The sequence below is a fragment of the Podarcis vaucheri genome (assembly GCF_965113315.1).
Source record: "Podarcis vaucheri genome assembly, chromosome: 9".
NCBI lineage: Eukaryota > Metazoa > Chordata > Lepidosauria > Squamata > Lacertidae > Podarcis > Podarcis vaucheri.
This window is the reverse complement of record NC_138767.1, coordinates 58115991-58138468: the sequence shown is the minus strand read 5'-3', so window position 1 is coordinate 58138468 and position 22478 is coordinate 58115991. Positions and strand designations below refer to the sequence as shown.

The 22478-nt window shown below is 46.4% G+C and overlaps 1 long non-coding RNA gene across 7 annotated transcripts in view; it reads left to right on the top strand.

The window, feature by feature from the left end:
* Positions 1–16082: 16082 nt before the first annotated feature.
* The window catches only part of LOC309540934, a 166953-nt gene continuing 160557 nt past the window's right edge, over positions 16083–22478 (top strand). For all 7 annotated transcript variants that reach the window (XR_014223537.1, XR_014223538.1, XR_014223539.1 and 4 more), the window contains exons 1-2: positions 16083–16417; positions 18951–19016. This is a non-coding gene — a long non-coding RNA (uncharacterized lncRNA). The remainder of the gene's footprint in view (positions 16418–18950; positions 19017–22478) is intronic.

Sequence of the window (22478 nt, the reverse complement as noted above, 5' to 3'; positions counted from 1 at the left end):
ATGGAAATTATACATTAGGCTGGCACATATTAAATGAACATTTCCCCATATAGTACAAGAAACATAGCTGAACATCAGTTGTACTTCCATATGAGTCCCATCTGAAGTTCATGAGGAGGTGGGACCAGCAGAACCTGTTCTATGGTGGCACCAACATATTGGAGCCTTTGCGAAAGGAAACGCATCACAACAGGCAATGGGTGGCTTCAGATTCTCTCTCTTGTCCTCTTGCCCTTCACCCTATTTAAGTCCACTGTTGGTAGAAAAGTGGGTGGGCAGGACCCCTCATAGTCAGTGGAGAGAGGGAAAATGACTCGCACCAAAGTACAGACACAGGAAATAACATCATGGCTGGGGAAGGGACAATGGTGAGGAGACAGTGTTGGGCCCCTGGCCGGTGTTCGGTTGTGCTGTCTTCTGCTGCTGTGCCTGCCTCTGAGGACTGGGACTGCAGCAGATGGCGAGGGGGGTTTAATCCTTTCCTCCAATTCTATAGTCCAATTGGCACCATCTTGTTTGATGGGAAGGTCAGAATATGAGGTGGAAATGTAGTTGCGATATGCTAGAAGGGCCAAGCACTTCTCAAAGGACGCTCCCTGGCTTGCTATTTTGAGTTGGGATTCAGTCACAAATCCAGATCTCCAGCTACCAGTGTTGTGTAGCGGTTAGAGTGTTGGACTAGGACCTGGGAGACCAGGGTTCGAATCCCAATTCAGTCACGAAGCTTGCTAGGTGACCTCATGTCAGGCACTGTCCCTCAGCCTAAGTTACTTGAGCATGTGGTGGAATGTCAGTTCCAGGGGTTTCTGGAGGAGATGGTTGATCTAGATCTATTTCAATCTGGTTTTAGGCCTGGTCTCTGCAGCGGCTAGGGGTGGATTTGCACAGTTAAAACTCTTGTGCCAACTGCACCCGTTCCCTGAGATGTCTGATTTGGTCACAGTGACACAACCCAGCAAGGATATAATACTTTTTTTTGTTCTTAACTGGGAACAGCTTGTGAGGAGCGGGAAATGGCCAATTTATATTTTATAAAGCGGTGGCAACGCACCAGCAATGCAAGTGTTAACATGCCTGACTTAACAAGGCTCTATTTCCTGACAGCGCAACATGGTTTTTAAAAACACTCCTGAATGAAGATGGTAACATGCCAGTCATTATATAAGGGATAATGGTGACAGAGCGATGGCTGAATGAGATATTTCATTTTTATTTTTTTAATGGGACAAAACTTTTCTTCGCAGCCGTCTTTCTGCCTCTTTCTCTTTCCTTTTCTTTGGCTGCCTCTCTTCTCCTTTATCCTTTCATTCTTGTTTCAAGAATAGTGAAAGAACAGCGATAAGAAAAAAGGTGACAGAGAGATAAATCACACAAAAGACTTTAAAAAAGCCTGACATATACGAACATGGGAAATGCATTGCTTGATAGAGCAATGATGGCTTCAACATGACTACCCACCCCCATGAGCCCAACACACTTTTGTGAAAGATTTTGCGCTCATTTTGTTTCCCCCAGTGTTTGGGGGCATTTTGGAGAATGGGTAGAAAATGCTGCCGAAATATGGATTACTAATCTGTGTGTGCATATGCGTTTCAGAACTGTCAGACAGGGTGGATGTGTCTTGAAAGAAGAGGAAGTGATGGATGTTTTTCCCAGGAGGGAAAAATGTTTTGTTGCTGTTTTAGGTCTTGGCTTCAGGATCCCAGTGGCATCCCATTCTACATTGGGACAGAACACAGCATGGGAACAAAATTGCCCCATGGTGTCACACAGGGGTGGGGAATCTTAGGTGGTGAGAAGAGGTGTGTGTGTGAATGTGGCCCTCCAGGTCTTTTATTTTGGCCCTTGGAACCCTTCATGTGACGCCTCCTCTCTCTAGGTCGCACTGTTTACTGGCCCTGTTTTGCACCCTCCTTGGGTGGGTTTGCCTGGGTGAAATGCGTCCTTGAACTCCAGCAGAGCCTTTTGCTTGTATGGATAGAGGAGAGGGGTACATAGGGCTGTGTGTAGAAACTAACCTATGGAGAAAGGTAAAATGTACATTTGTTGCTCTGTCCACTTTTGATTCTGACCTCTTCCACTATCGGTATTCTGCCCACAAAAGGTTGCCCAGAAGCAGGGTCAGCCCAATATAGTTTGGCACTTGAGGCAGACCCCAAAGTGGGGTCTCCCTCCTCGTCAGGTAAGAAGGGGTGAGGGAAAATCTATATTGTATCAGGAACAAGAGGAAACAAAGAAAGATGTACATGGGGATCAGCTGCCCCTGAAGATTCTGTCACCTGAGGCAATTATCTTACCTTGCATCATGGATGGGTCGGCCATGCATGGATGTGAATGTGGCCCTTGGACTTAGGAAATGTTCTGCAGCTCTGATGTAGCATAATTCCCAGGAACGTCCTTAGGGTAAAAGATGGCTGCCTCCATAGGGCACAATTCATTAAGTTTCAGGAATGTTTAAATCCCATTCATTTTAATTTGAGAGTTAAGTCTATTCACCCCATTATCAGGCAGGTGGCTTTGTGGGTGGGCCCCAGGCCACCCTGGTAAACCAACCTATTGCAGGCTGTATTGTCTTTGTGCCACCAAATGGGCCAATAGCGGCAGGAGTTAGGGAGCATTCCCCTGGGTGCAAGCCCAACCGACCAATTGCAGCCCTTGCAGCCCAGGGAAAGTTTAAGTGCCTGGCCTGTGGGGCCTTTCAGCTTCATTCTCATTGTGCCACTTACCGCAGTGCCTATGGCCAAACCTCACATATGTAACCAATAAAGTTGTGGCCTTATTTGATCCCAAAACCAATATGCCATGTGTTGTCTAGTTGCACTCTAGGGGATAGGGTAGTCATGGGGCCTCGATACGCAATTGAATCTCTGCCACTGAAATTAGCTAGATTTTAAAGAAATCTAGTTTGTAATGAAGGGGCCATTAGAATATTGTTCTCTATATGATCCCAAAAACTGTTTAAGGCGAGGTTTTTTTCCAAAGGGGGGAGGTTTTTCACCAGCCAGAAGAACAAGGCTTTTCTTGCTTAAATGTTATGGTGCAAATGGGCCTCTCGTTGGAATGTCTAGCTTAGGCAATAAAGATAAGAGCAAGGTTGCATGGGCCCCAGTCGGGAGGAGGTAAAATGCAGGAGACAAAGCCCCATCTTATTGCTATCAGTATAAATCACATGTTTTACATTTGAACACGTGTTGAGGCTCATGGCGTGGAGAGGCTGGTGCAGGAAGGAAAGGGGGGGCAAGCCCATGTAAGGACATAGGAAGTTGTCATAACTTTCGGTTTACAAGAAATCAGGTGGCTTACAGGAGATCAGGTGGTTTTCTATTCTGCAAATCTATATAAAGGGGGAGCACCCTGACTACTGTGTACAGGTTGCGTACTGATTGCCCTGTACCTTTGTTTTGCATATGCACTTCAAATAAAAATCCTGTTAATAACCTGCAAGGACGTTTTGCTGCTTTGTGTGAATCTGTGTTTCAGGGACCCAATAGCAGATATGTGTGGTCCTTCAGTTTCAATAATGGTTTAGCATAGAAACCCTTTAAGAGCTTGTCATCACCCTTAATAAAGAATTCCCTCTCCCTCCCCAAATTTAGTTTTGCTTCCCTTTCCCCTTTCAATGGAATTTGCAGACAGGTTTCCCGGGATACCTTTTTCTTAGAGACAGTAGAGATGTCACATGGAGAGGTATCTTTGTGAAATCTGTTTGCCTACAGAGAATATTAAAGGTAAAGGGACCCCTGACCATTAGGTCCAGTCGTGGCCGACTCTGGGGTTGCGGCGCTCATCTCCCTTTATTGGCCGAGGGAGCCAGCGTACAGCTTCTGGGTCATGTGGCCAGCATGACTAAGCCGCTTCTGGCGAACCAGAGCAGCACATGGAAACACCGTTTACCTTCCCGCTGGAGTGGTACCTATTTATCTACTTGCACTTTGACGTGCTTTCAAACTGCTAGGTTGGCAGGAGCTGGGACCGAGCAATGGGAGCTCACCCCGTCGCGGGGATTCGAACCACCGATCTTCTGATCGGCAAGTCCTAGGCTCTGTGGTTTAACTCACAGCACCACCCGTGTCCCTACAGAGAATATTAGGAAGCAGTAATAAGCAGAGACTGCAGTATTTTACAATGCTGGATCAAAATCCAAGAAGCTAGGAGTTGGCTGTGGCAGACCGTTCCACAAAACAAGAAAAAAAAGTTCCAATCCTGATATTGCTAGACTACGATTCTCATAGGCCCTAGCAAACATGGCCAATTATTAGGGATGATGGGAGTTGTAGTTCAGCAATATCTGGAGGCCCAAAACTCCCCCCCACAACAGATCTAAGTGATTTTTAAAATGTCAGTGGTGTTGGAGAGAGAGGCTGGGAAGAGAGATTTCTTGCTTTCTTGTAGCAGAGTTAGACACAGTGGCAATTGCTCCAGGCACATTTAAACTTGGTTGGATTTTGCATCTATCCTCATTTACCTTTAAATAAATGTTCCCAATGAAAATACTTAGGCTAAAATAAATCACAGACACTTAGCTTTGCAAATAAGTGAATGTTTTACTCACAGATTTTCTAGAAATCTGTTACAGCAAACAAGTACCCATCTGTTGGCAGTAAAACAAAGATGAACAAAGGCTTCAAACAACTTCAAAACAAATGTACTTGATTTCCTTACAAAAAGGATCATGCAATCTTTGGCTTAGCAAAGAGGCAGGCTGTAAAATCTCACTTTTGGAGAGATTCACTTCACTTGCAGGGAGTGTTATGTAGTGTAGTTTCACCCTGGGCCAACAGGGGGATACTGTATATAGTTTTCACTCAGGTCTGTAGATAGTTTTCACTCAGGTCCGCGTCCGTTATTTTAGGCGGGAACTCTGAACTGTTATGGTTACAATGTTGACAGCCGGCTGACTATAAATACAGGCCGGCTGAGCTGTTCGCAGTCAGTTCTGTTCCAGCTTACCTTAATAAAGAGCTACTTGAAGGAATCGCTGTGCCGGCTGCTATGTCAACCCACAACGTAATACTGGCGACGAGGATGGGATTGATGGACATCAGAGCACAGCCAGATGCGGCCAGCCTCTGAACTGAGCTGAATCACAGAGCGAAATCACTGAGCGAAATCACTGAGCGAAATCACTGGGCAGAACCAATTCAGAGCTGACTGTTCTGGCTAGAGCACTGTGTTCCATCCATCGCCCTTCACGCCGGCATCGGAATCATGCCTTCACTTGTGCCTCTACCGCCGTTTGCGCCAGCCTCTGAATCATGGGACTCCTACCTCGCTCGGTTCGACTGCTACCTCCAAGCCAACGAGCTGACAGCAGTATCAACGGATCGGAAGCGGGGCCTATTCCTCAGCCTCTGTGGGCCTGAGGTGTTTGAGACGGCCCGAGCATTGGTTGCGCCTGAAGCAGTCCAGGCAACACCATGGGACACGATCCAAGAGAAGCTCCGCAACCACTACGCACCGAAGCCGTCCAAGATTGCTGCCCGCCATGCGTTCTACCACCGGAACCAGGCAGAGGGGGAGTCAATCAACAACCACACCACCGCCCTGCGACAGGCTGCAATGCACTGTGAGTTCCGAGACTTAGACGATGCCCTGATGGATCGAATCGTCTGCGGGGTCCGGGACATCCATCTGCAACGGCGTCTCCTAGCCAAGCCAGACCTCACGCTACAGAAAGCCATTGAGGAGGCTGTGGCCTCAGAAGCTGCTGAACGCTCCGCCCAGGAGATCCGCAAGTCCAGCAGCCCGCGTCTTGCTAGGGAGCCAGTTCCGGTGCATCATGAAGAGGCCAGCAGTGATGAGGCATCCTCCAGTGAAGACGATGACGTGCACCAGACAAAGCGGGAGCGCAGGAAGTTCCAACAGAAGTCCAAGGGCCAACCGGAATGTGCTGGCTGCGGAGGCAACCATTCCCGTGCCAAGTGTCGATTCAGAGACGCCATCTGTAGGAAGTGTTCCAGAAGGGGCCACATCGCTAAGGTCTGCCGATCGGCTCCGTCTGACACCCCCCCTTCATCGACTCGCAAGTTCAAGTCTTCACTCCAGTCTGCCAAGGAAAGTTGTTTCGCTCTCACCAACTGCCGCTGCCCGTCTGGAACCACGATTGGCCAAACCAACTCGCCTACGCGACGCAAGCTGAACGTCACAGTGCTCATGGAAGGAGCTCCATGTGACATGGAGATCGACACCGGGTCTGCCCTGTCCATCGTGTCATGGAGCACCATCAAAAGACTGGTACCCAGAGTGTCAAAAAGGCAACTCGACTCTCACCGCGTACACCTGAGAGACTACCAGGGAAACGACGTTCCCGTGGTAGGCGTTGGCCGGTTCCGGATCGCCTTCAAGGATTTTTCGGGCCTGCTCCGGTTGGTGGTGGTCGAAGGTCAGCGGCCAAGCCTCCTAGGGCTAGACTGGTTTGATGCCCTCGGCCTGGAAGTCACCGGCATCAACTGCATCTCTAACGCAGAGACTGAGGGTCTGGTCAAAGACTTTGCCGAGGTTTTTGACGGCACCTTGGGACAATATACAGGTACGCCCATCTCCTTTAGCCTTGATCCACAAGTCGCCCCCATCAAGCTAAAGCCACGCCGGGTTCCCTTTGCGCTCAAGGCTAAGGTGGACGAACAACTGGACAAACTGATCGCCCAAGGAGTTTTGGAGCCGGTTGACCACGCAAAGTGGGAAACCCCCATCGTCACGCCTGTCAAGCCAGATGGGTCGGTGAGAATCTGCGCTGACTACAAGTGCACGATCAACAAGGCACTTCCGCAGCACGCTTATCCGGTTCCTGTTGTCCAACACCTGCTGCATTCCCTGGGTGAGGGTAAGGTCTTCGCTAAGCTGGACCTTGCCCAAGCCTATCAACAACTGCCAGTCGATGATGCCACTGCTGAAGCCCAGACGATCGTCACCCACCGGGGGGCATTCCGTTGCCGCTGGTTGCAGTTCGGGGTGAGTGTGGCTCCTGGCATCTTCCAAAGCCTTATGGAGCGACTCCTGCAAGGGCTTCCTGGCGTGGTACCATATTTTGATGACGTCTTGGTGTCTGCAGACTCACACCAGCAGCTGTTTGAGCGCCTCCGTGCCGTGCTGACCAGGTTCCAGGAGGCCGGGCTCAAGGTAAAGAGGGAGAAGTGCCAGATTGCCGTTCCACAGGTAGAGTTCCTGGGCTATCTTATCGATGCCTCCGGCCTTCATCCAACCACATCCAAGATCCGCGCTATCCAGCAGGCCCCCACCCCAAAGAACAAAATGGAGTTGCAGGCATTCCTGGGGCTGCTGAACTTTTATAACATGTTCCTGCCCCACAAAGCCACAGTGGCTGAGCCTCTTCACCGACTCCTTAGCACTAAGACGCCTTGGGCCTGGGGTCATCGAGAGACGGCGGCCTTCAACGCGGTCAAGGCCCTCCTTTCTTCAGACAGTGTGCTGGTACAGTACAGTGAATCCAGGCCGCTGGTCCTTGCCTGCGACGCCTCACCTTTTGGCATCGGTGCTGTCCTTAGTCACCGTTTTCCAGATGGAAGAGAAGCACCGCTCGCCTACTTTTCCAGGACACTATCTCCGACGGAACGGAATTACAGCCAGCTCGACAAGGAGGCATTGGCACTTGTGGCTGGAGTGAAGAGGTTCCATGAATACCTCTATGGCAGGACCTTTGACCTCATCACTGACCACAAGCCACTCCTGGGCCTCCTCGCCGGTGATCGTCCAACTCCACCGGTCCTCTCACCACGCATGCTGCGATGGACTGTTTTCCTGGCTGCCTACCACTACCGGCTCATCCATCGCCCGGGGAAATCGATGGGCCATGCCGACGCCCTCAGCCGTTGCCCTCTTCCAGCATTTGTGGAAGACCCGGCTCCAGCTTCATCGCTCCTTCTGATTGAGGATCTTCCGGCAGCGCCTGTATCGGCTGCCACTGTGGCCTCCGCGTCTGCCCAGGATCGCACCATCAGCCGGGTGCTCAACTGGGTGTGGAGGGGGTGGCCACAAGGGCCTTTTGCATCGGAGTTCCAGCCCTTCGCAACCAGACAACATGAACTCTCAGCTCATCGCGGCTGTCTGCTGTGGGGAGACCGCGTCGTGATTCCCCAGGGACTCCGTCAGCGCGTCCTGGAGGCTCTGCACGTTGGCCACCCGGGAATTGTCAAAATGAAGGCGTTGGCTCGGTGTTACGTCTGGTGGCCTAATATGGACGATGCCATCACTGCCTGGGTGTCCGCCTGTCAAGCGTGCCAAGAGTCGAGGCCTGCACCACCGGCAGCTAAGGGACACACCTGGGAGATGCCAAAGACACCCTGGTCGAGGGTGCACATCGATCTGGCTGGCCCCTTTCACGGCCGGACCTTTATGGTAGTGGTGGACGCCTATTCCAAATGGCTGGAGGTCGCCCTGATGCCCTCCACCACTACCGAAGCTGTCATCCGGGTGCTGCGAGGCCTGTTTGCAACGCATGGGTGTCCTGATGTCCTTGTCTCTGACAACGGACCGCAGTTCACGTCAGGCACGTTTGAGCGGTATCTTTTGGGACTGGGCATCCGCCATGCCCTAACGGCACCTTTTCATCCATCCAGCAACGGGCAAGCGGAAAGAATGGTGCACTCGACAAAAGAGGCACTGGCGCGCCTGGACCGGGGAGACTGGCATGAGCGGGTCGCCGAATACTTGTTCGTGCAACACATCACCCCTCATGCGGCCACAGGGAGGAGTCCTGCTGAACTGCTTATGGGCCGCCGCCTCAGGTCACCGCTCGACCGGCTACACCCAGACTTTGCCGTGGCTGAACCCCCAGGCTGTGCCAACGCACCATGGTCATTTGTCCCAGGAAACCAGGTCTTTGCCCGGAACTATGTGGGGGACATCCCTTGGGTGCCAGCCACAGTAGTGGGAGTCACTGGACCTCGCTCGTACCAGGTGGCACTCGAAGACGGACGTTTGTGGCGACGGCACATAGACCAGCTTAGGCGCAGGGTTGGCGACTTGGACACTACCGAGGTGCCCCCAACTGCGCTTGCGGCTCCAGAAGAGACACGTACAGATGGCGAGGCCCCACCTACACCTCCCTCGCAAACTGCCAGCGTGGAGCCGAACCAAGCCGTTTCAGAACAGACTCAGACCACTCCACTTGCGGAGGCTCCACCCACAGCAGCGGATCCAGGGGAGTTGGTTCCAACGCCACCTAGGGTCGCACCACAGCCTCAGCGAGAACTGTGTGGCCCTCCGGACTTGACTACCAGTCCCCGGCGGTCTGGCAGAGTTTCCAAGCGCCCAACTTATTTAAAGGACTATGTTGTTGGACAGGTATCACTGTTGGTCTAAGTAGGGGAAATGTAACCGATATGCTTTTGTGCCTAATGGAACCATTACGCGTAGTGCTGTATATAAGGAAACCATTACGATTGTAACTAACGCCTTATCTCGGTGGGGAGGGGTGTTATGTAGTGTAGTTTCACCCTGGGCCAACAGGGGGATACTGTATATAGTTTTCACTCAGGTCTGTAGATAGTTTTCACTCAGGTCCGCGTCCGTTATTTTAGGCGGGAACTCTGAACTGTTATGGTTACAATGTTGACAGCCGGCTGACTATAAATACAGGCCGGCTGAGCTGTTCGCAGTCAGTTCTGTTCCAGCTTACCTTAATAAAGAGCTACTTGAAGGAATCGCTGTGCCGGCTGCTATGTCAACCCACAACGTAATAGGGAGCCTCATGGTTCCTTCTTTCAGGAAGCATGAAGAGGAAGGAGAGTGAGACGAGGGATGGGAACAAGTGCTGCTGAGAGGCAACCTGAGCTGTGGGCTCAGGTTAACTCTTTCACACATGGAAGTGTAAGCCAGTAACTGTATATCACAATAAGTGGCTCCTATGTGCTCTGGTAGCTTCCAGACGGGATTATTGTAATGCATTCTACATGGAGCTACCCTTGAAGATGACTCAGAAACTTCAACTGATCTAAAATGCAGTAGCCAGGTTACTGGCTGGGGTTTAATTCACAACTCACTGTTTTAAAACAGCTGCACTGCCTGCCACTTCATTTCTGGGCCTAATTCAAGGTGTTAAAATTAGTGTTTAAAGTCTTATGTGACTCTTGCCACAAATATTTGAAAGACTGTCTCTTTCCCCATAAACTTTTGATTGCTAAAATCAGCAAAGCAGTTTCACCACTTCAGATGTTTAGGGGGTGGCAGTCCAGGAGAAGGCATTATCAATGGCAGCTTCTAAATTATAATATTTCTCCCTCAGAGTGCTGGCAGAGGAATGGGGGGGGGAGCACACCACCCCCAGACCATCGGGGAGGGGGGGACCATCACGGCCACCCCCCAGACATGTGCTGTGCACCCCCCACCGTGCCGGGCACGCAACGCCTCCATGGGCAATGTGCCACGCCCCCGGGACGCGTGTCGGTCACGCCCCTGCCTGCTATCCACCCCCAGTGCCAGGGCATGCAGCTTCGCCACTGCCTCAGAGAGGTGCATTTAACGCTATCATTATGTACTGTATTTTTCGCTCTATAAGACGCACTTTTTCCCTCCTAAAAAGTAAGGGGAAATGTGTGTGCGTCTTATGGAGTGAATGCAGGCTGTGCAGCGCTCCCTCTTGCTGTTCTAGCTTCTGGCTTAGCTGTGCTCTGTCCCTTCCCCCACCTCCAACAAGAGCCGCGCAGAGCATGTGTGGGGCTCTTGGGGGCTTTTCAGTGATAGGCTGCCCTTCTCCCTCCTTGGGGAAAAGCCTGCAAGTGCCACACACACGCTCCACACGGCTCATGAAAGGGAGCACTGAGCAGAGCCTGGGATTCATACAGGCTCTGCTCAGTGCTCCCTTTAAAGAATATTTTTTTTTCTTGCATCCCCCCTCTAAAAGCTAGGTGTGTCTTATGGTCAGGTGCGTCTTATGGAGCGAAAAATACGGTGGTTTCTGTCATATGCTGAAGATGCTCTGCTGTACTCTAGTCTTTGACACCTAAGCTGTGTATATGTATATATTTGGGACCAAGCCTATTGCTGTGATGGTAACTTGATTTAAACTGAATTAATATTGTATTTTTAATTGTTTGAACCCAACCTGTGACCTTATGGGGGAAGGGCGGCTAAGAAACTGAAATAGTAATAATAGCTGAGTGAAGATGGGCTCCAAAAATTCTTCACCCTGTTTGCACACCATGAGATTGGGAGTACAGTGTCACTAAATTCTCTTGGGAAGGAGATATTTTCCTTTAGTAAGGTTCTTAACCCCCCACATCACAAGGTTTTCTTTGTCAATGCAGCAACTGAGTTGCCATTTGGTATCCCCCGCAATGCCCCAGGCCTAGCATTGCTCCTTGGGATTGAGGGGAGGGGATAGTGACTACTACAAAAATGGTAGAGAATATTCGCCAAATGGAGGTGGTGCAAAACAGAGTTCCCAGAAATTTTCCCCGCAAAAATCTCTTCAGATTTACTCTTGTCCCAAGAGAGAGAGATACAGACTATAATTCTGGTCTGTAAATGGGAAGATGGCACAAAAGTTAACAGTTAAAAAAAATACAACACACAATAACCTCTTTATCATACTATTTTTTTTCTTTTGAAATCAGAACTGGAGGCACACCCTCTTGTGGCTTTAAGCGTAAGAGAAACTGGTATTCACTGTAGTTTTTGCATAAATCACATGAGTACATTTATTAGCTCATGTTTAACAAATGCTGTGTTTAAGTGACACCTAATCGCTACTCTTGTTCAGTGCAAGTACCTCAGAGCAAATTCATGTCAGCTGTCTATATTTCTTTAAGAGCTCACTAATTGTTCTTTAGGGCACTGATACAGAATAATTTCTTATATCTTTTTTTTAAAAAAGAGACTTTAATATTTCAATTCAGGCCTCGCAAACAATTATAGGCTGTTGTGCTCTTGGTCATTTTAGACAATACTTATGAAAATTGGATGGCACTGGGGAGAATGGCTTATTTCAATAAGGTCTTAGATTCAGTGCATACTTCAGACTTCCTTTTGCTCTTCTGAGAGCTCAGAAAGAAGGAAGAAAAACACTAAGGAAGATTTGGTCTAGTTTTTTTAGACACTGCATGTAATAGCACTTAGCCTTCAGAGAGTCCCATAATCATGGTTCAAAGCACCTTACATTCATTATCTCAGTAACAATTGCAACATGTACATCTATCTTGTAAGATAGGACAGAATTTTGTGTGTATTATAGATATGGGGAAAGCATAATGCTGAGACAGAGTGGTTGTCTAAAGCAACCCAGCTCACACTCTTATGATGCAATTCTATGGTCACTTGAATAGTACCATATCCCACCAAACTTCATGGGGACTTACTTCTGAGTAGATACACATAGAACTGATAGGCTATAGTCCTAGGCACATTCATCTGTGAGTAAGCCCCACAAATGAACTTGTTTCTGAGTAGACAGGCATAGGATTGCAGTTGGGTACTCTGTACTACATCATTTTTCAAAATATGAAACACAACAATATATAATATGCAATTAGTAAGAACAGTGAAATCAGAAATTCCACTGCAATATTTTTTGAGTTGCTATGGGATTAAGCAATTTGGTTGAGGTAATTACATCTAGATATACAGGACACACACTGCCTCTATAAAGAATTCTGTTTCCAAGTTACCTAGCCCTCTTAAGAGGAGTCACTCTATTCTTCATATAGTTTACATATAATAGATGGCCAAAGCACAGCATAGCTTCATTTAAATGTTAATTCCATGTAGAGTTCTTTTTGCATGCTGCTAAGAAAACATTACCCATGGTAAAGGCCTTGAATGTGAATAACTACAGTGCACTCTCTACTGTAAGGGATTATCAAGTGCTGATTTCTTCTTTGTGAGTTTGATGTACTCCAGATAAGTGAAAGACTATGGCTGTAATCCAATGCAGAGTAAAGCGCACACAGACTGCAATACCAAACACACTTGAATGATAGAATGACGGAATCATAGAGTTGGAAGGGACCCCCATAAATAAGGGTTTCCCAAGCCAGGGTCTCCAGCCACTAGGGTGTAAGTTCCATTAAAGACAGTAAGGCCTACTGTGTTGTTAAATAGATTGGTTTCTGTTGGGCTAAGTGTGCAGATATAGGAAGCTTTCTTATAATGAATTCAACCATTGTCCCATCTAGCTCAGTACAGCTAACATTGACTGGCAGTAGCTGTTCTGTGTTCCAGGCAGGGATCTCACCCAGCCTGGGATTGAACTTGTGACCTTCTGTATATACAAAGCAGTTGCTCTACCACTGAACTACAGCCTTTCCTCACGGCTCCTGTCATTCCCACTTTCAGCCAAAATAATGTATTGTGCCATGTTGTGGCATGAATGGGTATTGAATCCAGTCAGCTGTTAAGTCTTCCTAGTCTCCATTCCTCAGGTCTAGAGTTCTACGTCAGGTAATGTTTTGTTGTAGTACAAATGGATGAAGCAGCTGCTGGGAGAGGCAGGGGATGGTTATTCCAACACGAATAACCAGTGAACTTTCCACATGATATGGCTGGCCACCAGTGAGGCCAAATACTGTGTTAGATATTCTTTTGGTTTGATCCAGCCAGGTGATCATTATGAAGAAACATCTACAGTGGTACCTCTGGTTAAGAACTTAATTTGTTCTGGAGGTCCGTTCTTAACCTGAAACTGTTCTTAACCTGGGGTACCACTTTAGCTAATGGGACCTCCTGCTGCCGCTACTCCGCCAGAGCATGATTTCTGTTCTCATCCTGAAGCAAAGTTCTTAGCCAGAGGTACTATTTCTGGGTTAGCGGAGTCTGTAACCTGAAACGTCTGTAACCTGAAGCGTCTGTAACCAGAGGTACCACTGTATTTGTTTAAGTGAAAATTAATTAAGGGGGCTTTGAGTTTGTGTTTCTCAAACAGCAGCCTTCTCCATGGCACATTGCAAACTCCTCTTGAAATGGAGAGAACTTTCAAATGCAGGATTATGGTGTAGCATGAGAATCTGCGGTTCAAAAGGGGGAAGGAGTCCAATCCCCCCCTGAGGATATCTAATCACTTGGACATGTCTAAAGCGGCTATTTCGCTCTGGGCCAAAGAGTGTGAATAATGAGCCCAATTTCTAATTTAACAGTGAATCCCAAAGAGTTGCTTCTGCAAGCTATGAAGCCAGCTTCAAAACGGACTAAAAAACTACTTCTCAGGAATCCTAGGTGGGAATCAATCCTGTCCAAATGACAGCCTCTATGCTGCACCTCTGTGAGACGCTGCATTTTTCCATACGCTTTCAGACTGAATGACTTATTTTTAGTTGAAAGGCAGCAAGCAACGGCGGAGAAAGGAAAGTCTCCAAGAGAGCACAATAGGAGGAAGCAATTCTACCAAGTGAATTATATAGGAAATAAATATGATCATGATGGTTATACAGTTACACGGGCCACATCAATGACCAAGAAACTGACAGCAGTGTCTGGTTAGGAGAGCTAATCACACATAACATTGCTTCAGAAAGCTTAGTGCTTAACAAAAACATACTTTCGCCCCATTACAAGTTCCAACCAGTTTGTGGAATTGATCGATTCAGAACCCAAGCCAGATTGCCCGCCATCATCCGAAACGCTCAATTTGAGGGCCTCTGAATTATTTGCTTTCCCTTCCTGTATTCTGACTTTGCCAAATTGAGTGATGGTAACGTTTCTACCTGGAGTGTAATACTACTTCATTAAAATCACGTGTGTTTTGCTGTGGATTTCAATGAGAGGTGGGCTGACTGCAACCTGAGATTGAACACTAAAAACTGTACTTCATCTATCTTTCTCCAGGAAGAGAATTTCATTTGCACATAGAGAAGGTGTAACAGTCCAGAAAAAGTGTGTGGCAAATAGTGTTGGTTTTTTTTTTTTTAAAGAGCCTTAATATCACTTCACAATGCATTATTGTTTTAAACTTCTCCTAGCGTTGCTGTAGGACTGAGATAATTCAGGATGAGGAGGGGAGGAGAAGGAGCAGGAGAAAGCATCAGCCTCGTTTGCTTCTTAAGCACAGGGGGCTTGGAAGAGATAAGACCGGGATAGAAAATGGAGAGAAAGTATAACAGTTTGGTGCTAAAGGAGTACTTTTGGTCTCTGTGAAGCCTTTGCATTAATCAAAATTGCAGGTCCTGTCTTGGGCAGCTCTCAAGTGAGATTTTGAACTTCCCAGAGCTCTTCTTTATTTCTGACCATTCTCACGCTGCATAATTGCTAAAGCAATGCGAGCCCTTCATTTTTAACATGCCTGCTTGACATTCTCTGTTTGTTTACTTGTTTCCCTTTAACATCAAGCTATCTGGATGAAATTCGGATGCATGTTCAGGAGGTAGATCTACTTTTCAAAGCTGAGATACCAGCATGATGCTCCCCCCTCCCCCCCTGGCAATCACCCATTTTGAAAGCAGAAATATGTGTGATGTATGACCTGTTTCTGCAATTGAGATACTGGAATGAAAATTGGTTTTTCTCATACAGGGCATAATTATCCAGTTCAAGTGCAAATATCAGATAAGCACAGCACCAGCCCAGTACATTTTGCTGCCTGAACCAAGGGAAAAGATGGTGCTCTGTGCCTTCCAAGTACTGAAGCCAACCACACTGTCAGCTGAACCTAACTTCCAACACAGGCAACTGGACAGAATCCTCAGCTACAATAAACTAGCTCCTCCCAAGGCTTTGCCAAACGACAGAACCAACCCTGGACAATCATCCCAACGTGGATCTATTTTTAAAGGGGAGGAGGAAGATACAATACCTGAAAGACCTCTCAAATACGATTTACTTGGACAAGGGTTTTCTCAGTATGAGGACAAGCATGCGTCCTAGAATGGACATGAGGATGCAACAAAGAAGTGCAAGGAGAAAAAAAGAACTCATTGGAACCTTGTAATGTGTTTGATGGGGGAAGTCTTCTTTCTGGTCAGGTAAAAGTTGGTTTAGCTGTCACTGGGAAGAGGTTAGACATAGAACTCTCAGTATGCAAATGAAGGATTGAAGATGTGCACATCCTGATTGGTGGGTGCAGGTTTAGAATTTTCAGTAAGTGAGTGTGATTGGCTTGGGCTGGACTAGAGGGGTTGGAAGAAGTGGGTGCTAGTCAGTCAGGGTCAGTCTGTGTTGGCTGGTGTTTGTGGTGGACAGCCAAAAGAAGAAGGCAGCAGAGGAAGATGGTCAAGGAAGATGAAAGAAGACCACCAGAGAAAGGCAGAGTGGGTTGATGGCCACTTGAGGGCATGATGATGGTCTGGATAGGCTACTGGCTTGATTCAGCAGGCTCTCATGTTCTTATGGTGGCTTAGAGTGCAGAGTTGAGGGGAGAAGCTGACCCCAGTGCTAAGAAGTGAGAGGCAGTTTGGAACGCTGGTCTCTAGTGTCTGGTAGAGGAGTCAGAGGAAGATTCCACAACAGGGCAGCAAAAACAGACCTTCAATAGGTTAGTAGTGGTTGGAATGGGGTTTCAACATGAATCCTCAGTTCATAGCTACCAACATTTCACTTTTTTAAAGGGAAATTCCCTTATTCCGAATAGGATTCCTCTCAAGAAAAGGGAAAAGTTGACAGCTATGCCTCAGTTATGGTGTTGGTGAGGCTTAACTGGGGCATAGAAAATATAAGGGCAATAAGGTAGAAAAGTTTGAATAGGGTAACTGCTTCCTCAAAGCCGTCTGAGTTAGTAATACTGTAGTACAGTGGTACCTCAGGTTACAGACACTTCAGGTTACAGACTCCGCTAACCCAGAAATAGTACCTTGGGTTAAGAACTTTGCTTCAGGATGAGAACAGAAATTGTGCAGTGGCAGCGTGGCGGCAGCGGGAGGTCCCATTAGCTAAAGTGGTACCTCAGGTTAAGAACAGTTTCAGGTTAAGAACGGACCTTCAGAATGAATTAAGTTCTTAACCCGAGGTACCACTGTAGTTTTAAAACAAGCTGTTGATATTTAAAGTGAAAGTAGCAAGTTAACAAAGTGTGCACTCATTTAAAGACAAACAGTACTATATTAAAGGAACCATAAGCTTCTACAGTACATAATCTTGCAATTAGTAAACTCCAATATCTTTGTTAAATATAGTAACTGAGTCTGACTAGCTTTATCCCACAGCTACCAGGGTTATTGGTAAATTAAGGGTGCAAAAGTTATAAGTGATATTAAATGGTGGCAGCAGTATGGGTTTAGGAAAATCATTGGAGTGGAAGTCGGGGTTTGCTTTTATAGAATGAGTAAGGAAATATCCCCACTTCCCCCATGCCATGCCCTGATAAATTGCTTGAATACTTTCCTCAAACATCGGGCTTAGTTGCTGTGTCCAAAACAGAACACTGAACTAAGTGGTCTCATCTCATCTAGCAATGCAGTTCTTATGCAAGGTAGTCTTTGAGCAGCAAACCAAGAACAACAGCTCGGCTATTTCCTCCAGCTGCCACTCAAACCACCTCATTGAAGTTTTACAATATGCTTCCTTGAGCTTTCTACTTATGTCTACATGTGTCACTTATTCTCTTAGGGGGCTCGAGACAGATTCAATACAGAGAGGCAGCTATTTTGTCTATTTTTAATTTTTATAGAAACAACTCTCTGTAGCACATCATCAATCAATTGAACACTGATATTTAACCCTTGTTCCTCTCTGATCTCTTGGCTGCCCTGTTTCTAATAATAATAATAATAATAAATTTTATTTATATCCCGCCCTCCCCAGCCGAAGCTGGGCTCAGAGCGGCTAACGTCCTTTCTTCTCCTCCTCCATCTGGGAAGCAAAGTTCCTAGAGCTATGAGCCTGAGATGGCACAACCTCCTTCTATGAGGTGCTTGCCATCGAAGAGCTTTGTTTCTCAGTGAGATCAGGGGATGGCAAAAACAGTAACCAGCAAGCAGGTAGAGAGTGAGCAAGGAGGGATAAGAATAAAACATTAACATTAAACAATGTTGGTATAGAAGAGACAGATGTTGAACGACTATAGCTCAATGTTCAAGAACATGCTTTTCATGCAGAAGGTCCTTGGCTCAATCCATTTTTTATGGTGGCAACCATCTCTCCCCCAATGTTCTGTAACAACACTTAAATTCTGAAGTATTGCGGAGATACAAAATGGTGGCCAAACTGCCAGCAAAACAAGCTGCAGTGACGGGGAGAAAAACTTAAGGGAGCAGAAAGAAGACGTCTTATTCCAACTGTAAATGGTAATCCCCACTTCCCAAGACATTGTTGGAGAAATTCTCATTCCTTGGAGAAAATTGAGGAAATGGTTCCTCAAATTTCTCTGCCCACAGACAGGATAGAGAATTTTGAGGGGGCATTGGCACTCAACTTCAGTTCCCATTCACTTACCTATGGATAGGTAGACAGTGAACAAACCTGATAGGTGTGATGATCATGCCCTGGACCAGTCTTGAGTTTCCATCTTGGATGAGCGTGAGTCACCTCCTTATTTGCCCTTTTACTGACAGTGATGATCAGTAGCGGCTCATTAACTCTCGTCAGCAACTAATCTAGGAGAAGGAACTTCTGATCACAAATTCTGTGCCCTGCCTGCAGCATTTCCCCCCACTAGTATAACATCAACAGCTGCTCGGGCAAGAAAGTGGGAAAGATTCTATGTAAGCTTTTCTTACTTAAGTTCCATTCTTATTGCATGATATACGGCCAAAACCATTCAGCAGTCAACTGATATTCCTCATGTGGGAAGCCATAAAAATTAAGTAAAGCCTTAAATCGATAAATGGTTGGATATGAATCCATCGTAGTAACAGAGAAAGAAAGAGTAAGATCCATGGATATTTATTCCTCAGCATAATATGTTATACCTCCACGAAGGGGATTTGTTACTTTGTTCATCCAAGCCTACATATTTCTAAAAGGGAGAATTCTGAATGTCTTTTTATTATTACCCTTTCATTGCATTTCCAGACTGAATAAAAGCACAAATGATTCTCATTGACACTTTGACCCATTATTTCCCCCTAAAGGCAATGAAGACCGCAGAAAAAGTCCAGCACCTCTATCCAAGAACCCATATCTAAGTGCCTCTAAATGTGAGTACCATGTTTTATATACCCCTTATGGTAAGAATATGACTATCAATATGAAACTCCTTCTCTAGCTGCCATCCATTTCACCACAATTCTATTAAGATGCATTATGTTTGCCATAGCTTGTCCTCTAAAACATGTTTCGTAAATTTGGCATCCTTACAAACTTATCTCTTTACAAGAGGGGGTGATTCCCGCCTGTTTGGAGGAGGCAGTGATAAGACCGCTCCTTAAGAAACAACCCCTAGAAGCAACTACTGGCCAGTTGCTGTCTTCCCTTTTGGGGGGCACTGAGTGGCTGGTCAATGTCCAGATCCTGGCACTCTTGGAGGAGGCTACTTTTCTAGATCCATTTCAATTAAGGTTTTAGCCTGGCTTTGGCACAGAAACTGCCCTGGTGGCCTTATATGATTATCTCTGTTGGGAGAGAGACAGGGGCAATGCGTTCCTGTTAATCCTCCTTGACCTCTCAGTGGCTTTCAATGCAATCAACCACTGTATCCTCCTAGAGAGGCTATCTGAGTTGAGTTTTTGCGGCACTGCTTTGCAGTGGTTCCAGTCCTCCTTGGATGGTTGTCTTCAGCGGTTGATGCTTGGGGAATGTTTTTTGGCAAAATGTGGTCTTCAATGTGGGGTCCCTCAGGGTTCAGTTCCATCCCCCGCGTTGTTTAATATCTACAGGAAGCTGCTGAGTGGAATCAGCTGGAGTTTGGGAGTGTGTTGTCAGCAATATGCTGCTGACACACAGCTCTATTTCTCATTTTTATCTGCAGGTGAGGCAGTGGACTGGTGTCTTGCCTTGGTAATGGACTGGATGAGAGCCAATAAACTGAAGCTCAATCCAGATAAGGCGCTGTTAGTGGATGGTTCCCTAGACCAGATGGATGGGAGACTGCCTGTTCTTGAGGGGGTTATACTCTTAAGGAGCAGGTACATAGCTTGGGGGTGCTCCTGGAGCCATTACTGTCACTTGGTGGCCTTGAAGTGCCTTCTGGCAGCTTGGGCTGGTGGCCGAGCTATGCCCCTATCTGGACTGGGATACCCTAACTTCTGTGGCCTATGCTCTGGTAACCTCTAGGTTGGATTACTGCAATGGGGGGCTCTTTTTCCATGGGGGGGGGCAGGAGGCCTGTCCTCTTCTCCCTGGGCAAATGCAAAAGTGCAGGAGAACCAGCCAGATGGTGTAGGTTAAGTGGTAAACTCTAGTTGCATGCCACCCAAATCTCCAGGTGGTGCAAGATATATCATCACGGACAGAATCATTGCCACACACGGTAAGAACAAGGATATAGTTTGAATGTTTCACTTGTAGCTTTATAAATCATTTAATGTGTCAATATGAATGGAAGCCGTTAATATGGCAGTTGTTGTATAAGGGATTGTTATTTTGATTGGAGTGTAATTGGAATTAATAAGATTTTGGAACACAGAAATAAAGTAAATAATCAAACCATCAATTCTATCATGTGGGGGGGGGCACCTAAATTATATAATTTGGCATCTGAATGATTGGTATTAGTAACTGTATTATGTAGACATGTTATTTCTATGTGCCTAGTATAGTAAAACATTGGTTCTTTTCCTCCTGCATTCTGGGAATTATTTCTATCTTCTCTTTGCTTCTAAAACAGACTATAAGGCCTGTTTATAATCAATCACGCTTCTCTCCCTCTCTTTCACGCACAAGGCTAAAGGTCTGTGCCTGGCACAGATCTTTTTGTATATCATTCCTTACATACCACACTTGTCTTCTTTAGTTCACCTTTAGTTCACAATGATGTGTAAATCACAATGATGTGTTAATCCTCAATGTATAATTAATTGTGTGAGTTTATATAACAATCTAAACATTAGTAAACACCTTAGTCATAACATTATCAATCTTAGTCATAGGTGGATTAAGAGCTTATATGCCTGTCTAAATACAGCTCTAACATTCTGTCTTTCATGTGCCAAAGATCTATGGAGCTATGTAAGCCCGCCTTACATACAAATGAGCCAATAGGATTTCAGTTTCTTTGTCTTGTATTGAGCCAATCAGCCACTGGCACATTCGTGGCCATGCTTGTTGTAACTTTGAATAAAAGGAGATGCTGTGAGGCTGGAGGAAAAAGAATCTCTCTCTCTCTCACTTTCATCTGGCACACACGCAAGCTCTCTGAAAGAAAATATCTCGTTGTCTGTCTTTATTCATCTCTACAAACCCCCAAAATCCACATCTGGTGACCCCTTGACGTGATCCTGAAGAAGGGTAAGTAATCAGATCCCAATAGAGATCCCTTTAGAGCCAAAAGCATTCCTCATACTAACCCGACTGGGAAAAAGTCTAAAGCGCTTAATTCGTTAGTATGGGAGGGGATTTAAGTAAGGTGCAAAAGGCTCACGCGAAAGAGCTTCTTTCGTTAGTAAGACAGACAATAGACAAAGTCCAAATTTCTCTAAAAGAGATTGAACAGCTGCTGCAGGAGATAAATCATCAATGTCCTTTTTATAAAGCAGAAGGCTCATTGCAAATTAGCACATGGGAGAAAATCGGCAAAATTTTATTTTCTGAGCCACGTGCTCAAATCAGCTGCCTACTCACATGGCAAAAGTGTGCTACCGCCATAGCAAAATTAGAACAATCTTCTCTTTCAATTTCTCCATTGCTGGCAACTGCAGAAACCTCCCCCCCGCCATACCCTTTGATTTTGCCTCCTTTGTCTCCTTCATCACCTAGCCAAAATCCCCCTCCCTTTTCTCCTTCCCTTGCTCCTGCGTCGTCTCAGTTTACAAATTCCCCCCCCATCCCCCCTCACCCCCTTCTCTGCCTGAACAAGCAAATCAGCATGCCTTTGTCCCTTCCTCTTTGTCTTTAGACCATGCTGCTTTGCCAAAACAATATGGAGCCGTCCGTGCTGGGCTTTTACAGGCTAAGCAGGATGGGCTTTTTTCATTGGAAGAAACAGCTGCATGGGCTGGTGAAATGCCATTAATTTTTCCTCTCACATATCAAAATGCTCCTGGAGGCCAGCAATTGCAAGTTTATCATGAAAAATTGCCTTATGCTGTCATGAAAGATCTCAGGAAAGCCATTAGTGATTCAGGTCTTAAATCTTCTTATGTAATGGGAATTATAGAGGGAATTTCTACCTCTTTTACAATGATTCCGATTGACTGGAAAGATTTGATGAGGATGATGTTATCTCCAGCGCAATTTTTAGTTTTTGAAAATGAATTTAAACATGCCGCCATAGCTCTGGCTGATCAAACGCATACAGCAAGCCAGCTTTTCGGCGCTCCTCCATTTGAGACCCTGGCTGCCCAAGCCGTGTTGTCACCTTCACACTTTCAGCGCACTGCAACTTGCGTGCAGCGTGCATTCCGTAAAATTCCTGTCTCAGGACAGCCACTGAGTTCTTTTGTAAATGTTAAACAGCAGAATACAGAGCCATACCATCAATTTGTGGATAGACTGAAGGAATC